The sequence below is a fragment of the Helianthus annuus genome, chromosome 7, assembly GCF_002127325.2.
Source record: "Helianthus annuus cultivar XRQ/B chromosome 7, HanXRQr2.0-SUNRISE, whole genome shotgun sequence".
Lineage (NCBI taxonomy): Eukaryota > Viridiplantae > Streptophyta > Magnoliopsida > Asterales > Asteraceae > Helianthus > Helianthus annuus.
In genome coordinates, this window is record NC_035439.2 from 125,569,816 (window position 1) to 125,576,712 (window position 6,897).

Consider the following 6,897-nt stretch of genomic DNA (forward strand, 5'->3'; position numbering starts at 1 on the left):
AAGTGTGTGAAAATTAAAAGGGGAAATTAATAAGTTTGAGTGGAAAAAGACTAAAATGCCCCTTATGTGAGGGGCATGTGACCAAGAGTTAACGGTTGAATTGGATGGCGTTAGGGGCAGGGAGTGAAATAGACATAAGCTTTATAGATCAAGGAGTAAAATGACTATTTTTAAAGGTTTGGGGCAAAACCGTTAAAACGACCAAACCACAGGGAGCAAAACAGAAGTTTACTCTAAAAAATTAGATGGTCCAGATCTATAAAGGGCTAAAATCATGTTTATTAGTTTTATACTTTCAAAATGTTTATTAGTTGTTTTATACTTTCAAAAATGTTTATTAGTTGTTTTATTATTTTTTTGAATGAAAAATTTCATCTCATTTCGATTGTTGAACACATAGGTGTAATCAAGACACTAATTGGGAAAAACAACATATGTAATTACCTAGTTGTAAACACTCACGATACTATTGGTGGTTGAACACATGTGTAATCAACAGGGCGGACCTGACTTTGTATCAGGGCATAGCTCGGGCTACGGCTCAAGTTTTTACCAACACATGTTTACGAAATAAGCACTTTAACTATATAAACCAGCACATCAACTCCTTTACTTGTTTTAGTATGTTACGTTGAATCATAAATAAAATTATGAGATAAATAATGTTACTTAATGTTAAATAAACACACAGTTATAAAACATATGATATGATTGATGGTTGAACACAAAAGTGTTAGACTAAAGGGTATGGGGGCCGGCTGAGGCTCGGCTAGGACCGGCGCCGGTCCCCCACACCGCCCCCCTGGGCTCGGCTCGGCACAACCGGCATCCCACAGCCGGGGTAGCCGGTCCCATCTCTTTGAAAAATAGCTGTTGGTAACGGCTTTATTATTTAGAAAAAATTCCATTTCAATTTAAATAAATACCACAATCTCATTCATTTTTATACAATTCTCTCCCATTCTACTCTCATTCTTCTCCAATTCTCTTCCTTTTTTATAAAAGAGTAAACTTCCGTTTTGCTCCCTGTGGTTTGATCACTTTAATGGTTTTGCTCCAAACCTTTAAAAATAGCCATTTTGCTCCCTAATGTTTCGGTTTTTTTGCCAGTTTGCTCCCCGCCTCTAACTCCATCCAAATTGTTTGTGTTTCCATTTTGCTCCCCGCAGGGAGCAAACTGGCAACAAAACCAAGATATCAGGGAGTAAAATGGCTATTTTTAAAGGTTTGGGGCAAAATCGTTAAAGTGACCAAACCACAAGGAACAAAACGGAAGTTTACTCTTTATAAAAAACACTCCATATTTTTTATACAATTTGCTCTAATTATGAATCCATTCAACCCAAACAACCCCAACCCAAACAACCCCAACCCGAATAACCCCAATCCGAACCAAGCTAATTTTTTTCGAGTCCCGCTTACACTCCGACTATGGATCCTTCGTGGGGGGCTTCGCAATTTCCGTTTTCGGGTTTCCAACAAACACCCAACGCCTTCTCACAAATGTCTTAACTTCAACAAATGCAACAATACCAAGCACTCCAACAAATCATGCAACGCAACACGTTTGAACAACTCCAATCGCAACCGCAACCCCCGGTTCAACTTGACGATGATGATGAAGAAGTCGTCCCCGAATCGCCACCGCAAGAGCTCACGTGCAAAAAAAAAACAAGGGGAAGGGAAAGAAGGTTGAAAACGTACCCGAAACCGCGCCAAAAAGCGGTTCGGGAGCAAAGGGGAGACCTTGGACGAAAGTAGAGGAGGAGGCGCTAGCAATGGCGTTTGTTAAGTCCTCTACTTGCCCGATAGTCGGTATGAACCAAACTTTTAGTTTAAATTTTAAAACATTTATTTTTTTTTTTACTAATGCAATATTTTTTAAAATTTAGGAAACAACCAAACGGGTAGTAGTTTTTGGAAGAAGACAACGAATAGATTTAACACGATTATGGAGCATGGTCCGGCTCGTGATATCGAATCCGTCTCGGGCAAGTGGCAATAAAATGATCAAGGTCATCAATGCCTTTAACCAGATTTATAACCAAATTTACCTTTCTCCTCCTAGCGGGAGTAACGACGAGGACATTCTTAACCTTCCTATCGCCAAGTGGGACTCTCAAAATTCAACGCCTTTCCCGCACTTCCGAGCATGGAACGTTGTAAGGAAAGAACAAAAATGGAAGCCGGTTCCAAATGAGGTCGCAACGGCCAAACAGACTAAAACTTCCGAGTCCGGAAGTTATAGTGCGGGAGGCTCCACCGCTCGTTGTCAAATCGACATAAACGACGACCCGGAAGATGACGAGGATGTGTTGCCCGTTCACGAGTCGGAACGTCCCACCGGGAGGGACAAAGCAAAAAAAGAAGCGGCCGGAAAGCGAAAAGGGGCCGGCTCGAGTGGAGGTGGGGCCTCGAAGGCATCGTCGAAAATGGACGACTTGATAAATGAATTCCATTCGTTCAAAGAGTTCGCGGCCGAAAAATATACTCACAAGAAAACCGTGTCGGCCGACTATGCTCGAGCGGAGGATTTTAGGATTATGAGGTTGGATCTCGAGTCGGTTCCGGATGATGAACGCGAGGTTTATCGGAGGATGAAAGAAGAGGTGAAAAAAAATGGACGTCGTAGGTTGTCTAGTTTTTTAATCGTATCGTATCGTAATTTTTTTTTCGTTTTTTATGTTTTTCGTTTTTAGGATTACTAATTTTTATTTTTAGGAAATGTAATTTTTTTAATGTTATGAAATGAATTTATTTAGGTTGTTTTATGTTGTAATTTTTAATGTTTTTAAAGTTTTTATTAAATTAACAAAAAAAACATAGGAAATTATAAAATATTAAGATGGGGTCTCATCCTCCACCCCCTCAAAAGTGAAGGAGGCCTATCCCCCACGAGCCGGTGATATGACGCCTAGGTGACGGCCCATCCTCGTGAGGATGGACCTCACCATACCCACTAGTCTTAGCAGCACATTAATTTGGGCAAGTAGTACATTTTTAAGCAGCACATTAACTTTGACAAGTAGCAAATGTGTAAGCAGTACGTTAAATTCAAAGAAAAACCCAAAGAACACATATACAACTCCTAAATTTGGTTCATATAAAATGACTGAAGAAGAAAAAAAAAGGGGGATAAACCTTGTTTAAAAATCAAAATTGCATGATAATAGGGAATTGAAATTTCCATAAATACTCTTGCAAATTTTGAAAAGCTAGTTTATAGGAATTTTTCCATAAATATTGAATCTTCTTTCTATACTAATTGAAAATCTTTTTTGGACAGTGTCCGGTGTTTTTTCATCTTATTTTCCTATTTATCTTTTATATTAAATAATTAGGTTATAACTCTGTGTATTACACGGGTTGATTAAATAAATTTTATATAATAAATAATAAAACAATATATCTTTAAAAACATCCTTTATTGCATGGTTTGACTAAATAATAAAACAATATATCTTTAAAACTTCCTTTATTGCATGGTTTGAATAAATGTAATTTTATATAGGGTTAATTACACTTTTCGTCCTTTATGTTTATACCGGATTGCAACGGATAGCCTTTAACTTCAATAATTAGAGTCATAATCCTTTATTTGCAAAACTCGTTACACTCTACGTCATTTAGTACTAAACAGGTTAAAATTTTCAATTAAGTTTATTCACTTAAGGGTATTTTGGTCAATTCATGTTTTTATTTAAATGTTTAATAAATAAAACAAAAAAATGCATATACACTTCATCTTCCCCAATTTCCTAACCCTAAAACTCTAACCACCACATCTTGCCGCCGCCACCACCACCTCATCCTGTCGCCACTACCAACACCACATCCTACCGCCATTTGGGAGCTGCAGCATTGGCAAGTCCCTTGTTTGTGAATGCTTGAAGGGGTTTGAACCCAAATCCCCTTATCAGTAGAAGATTACAAATTGGTCACAAGGGTATTTCAAATTCCCATGGTAATTATATATATCAATAGTGGAACGTTGAATGCCATCATACTCTTGTTATGAACAAGTGTATAAGCCAAACTAATAAATTACAATAGCATAAAAGAGAAAGATTAATTCTTATTATATGTACCTTTTGAAGTCTATGCAACAAATACGTCTTAAATTGGCGAACACCACGTCTAGTAGATTTACACCAACTGCTAGCTTGCAGCATTCTTCATCTTCTATACGATAAGATTGTGTATATGACAGCTTTAAGAGCCTTATATATTTAGTGGTTGCCTTTGAGTTCTGGACTCACTTTGTTTAAAGATTTATGGTCACCATCATCATCAATCAGCAGAAAGAGATTACTATTTCTACATGTCCAAAACTAGTAATTCCAGTTTCAATTTGAAAAACATTTTTAGTGTTTACACTTCAGTATGTTTCTTTTGTGAATGCTCTGTATTTCTTATAACTAAATGAGTCAAAATTTCAAAGTATAAACTATATCGACACCCTTGTGACCAATTTGTAATCTTCCACTGATAAGGGGATGCGGGTTCAAACCCCTTCAAGCAAACAGGGGACTTGTCAATGTTGCAGCTCCCAAATGGCGATAGGATGTGGTGTTGGTGGCGGCAGGATGAGGTGGTGGTGGCAAGATGTGGTGGTTAGGGTTTTAGGGTTAGAAAATTGAGGAAGATGAAGTGTATATGTATTTTTTTGTTTTATTTATTAAACATTTAAATAAAAACATGAATTGACCAAAATACCCTTAAGTGAATAAACTTAACAGGAAATTATAACCTGGTTAGTACTAAAGGACGTAGAGTGTAACGGGTTTTGCAAATAAAGGATTGTGACTGTAATTATTGAAGTTAAAGGCTATCCATTACAATTCGGTACAAATATAAATGACGAAAAGTGTAATTTACCCTTTTATATATTAAATAATAAAAAATTATATCTATAAGAACCATATGTGTTGTACGGGTTGAATAAATGTAATTATATATACCAAATAAAAAAAATAGTTATATCTTTAAAACCTTGTGTATTACACAGGTTGAATAAATGTAATATTGTTTACCAAATAATAAAAAAGTTATATCTTTAAAAACCCTCGTGTATTACATGGGTTGAATAAATATTATTTTATATACCAAATAATAAGAAACTTATATTTAAAAAACTAATGGATATACTCGGTATGCGATAGATATGGTGATTACGGAGATGATTATTGAAAAGAATATACAATGGTCAAACATATCATTCAAGAAGCAAATAAGTAGCCATTTGAGTGATAAAATATAAATTATATTTAAAAAACCCGTAATAAATCTAATTTTATATATAAAGTAATCTTGGAAGTTATATACAATTTGTTTAAAAATTATGTAATAAAATCAATATAATAATTTTTTTAATAACGAAAATTAAAATAAATGATATATTATCACAAAGTTTGGTTTTGGTGATTAATAATTTGGCTATTTAAAAATTTCTTAAATTAACAATTTAATTTAACAATAATATTTTATTAGAAAAATAGAAGTATTTTATTCGACCTTTAAAGTAGGATAAGATTTAATATTAATTTTTTTATTTAGTTAATATAAGATAGAAAAAAATATGATTGAATAGTTGGGGTAAAAGGAAACTAAAAATTGTAACTGTTATATAACACGTTGGGTAATATAAACAATGAATATAATATGATATGGAAAATCAAATAAATAACATTATAATGAGAAGTATACATTAAATTTAAACTAAATAATAATAATCTATAGCTAAGTAGAAAAAAATAAACTAAATAATATTCAGTAGGAGAGTTATCTATAATTAATTAGAAGAGATTAAACTAAATAATAATTATCCATAAGAGATTAAACTTAATAATAACTAGTATTAAGTCCCCACGTTGTGGTGGGGGCGTAAAACCGTGATAAATAGCACCAATGTCACAGTACCATCAGCAACCACCAACACTTAAGTTGCGGTGTGTTAATACGGATAAATTAGCCCGAAACATAAAACATAAAAAATAATAACTAAGTCGATTTAGGACCTGCGTATTACAACGAACCTATCAAACGGGAAAAAAATAGGCAACATAAAACGTCGAACCACACACACACACACATTGCGTTAGTTGACTACAAAATTTAGAACAAAGCGTAAAACAAAACAAAAAAATGTTGAACCACACACGAACATTACGCCGTGTTAACTCACAAAATTTAGAACAAAACGTAAAACGAAAATTTTGCGAGATATGAAACGTATAGGGGCCAAAGTTAAAAGTAAAAAACTTGCGAAGTTAAATTGGAAAAATAAAAAAACTTTTGATTTAAAAGTAAAAAATCAAAGTAGTGTTGGGTTAAAAGTGTAACATCCATATTTTTTTTGAAGACCTCCCTAAGCATAGTGTACACCTTCTCTATGCAACAAAGTGTTGCTAATTTAAAATAGGTAAATTATCCGTAGAAAAAACACTATTTTAAAATATAATAATTCTATACTCCATTCAAAGATAATTTAATTCTCGATTTTATGGTATAATTCATAAAAATGATGAAATATACAAAAACAAAGAGATCGATCTCCACCTTTTTGTACCGTAAGTTCTTTTGAATATAAATTTAAGACGAGTGTTTTATGAATGAAATAAACAAATAAGCATGAAGGTGTATGAAACTAACTAAAATAATTGTATCTCATAATATGAATGAATCATAAAAACGAGATTCAACCTCATGTAATACATGTGTTTTTAACCTAATAATAAAAAAAAGTAAAATATTATAATAAGTAAATCGTACATCAAAGTTTATTTTTAAAAGATAAATCTTGACAACTGTATCTGTTAACATATGACATTATATTTAATTCAACACATCTATTATATATAATAAATGAAAGTTATTTGGGCCACGTATTACTTAATT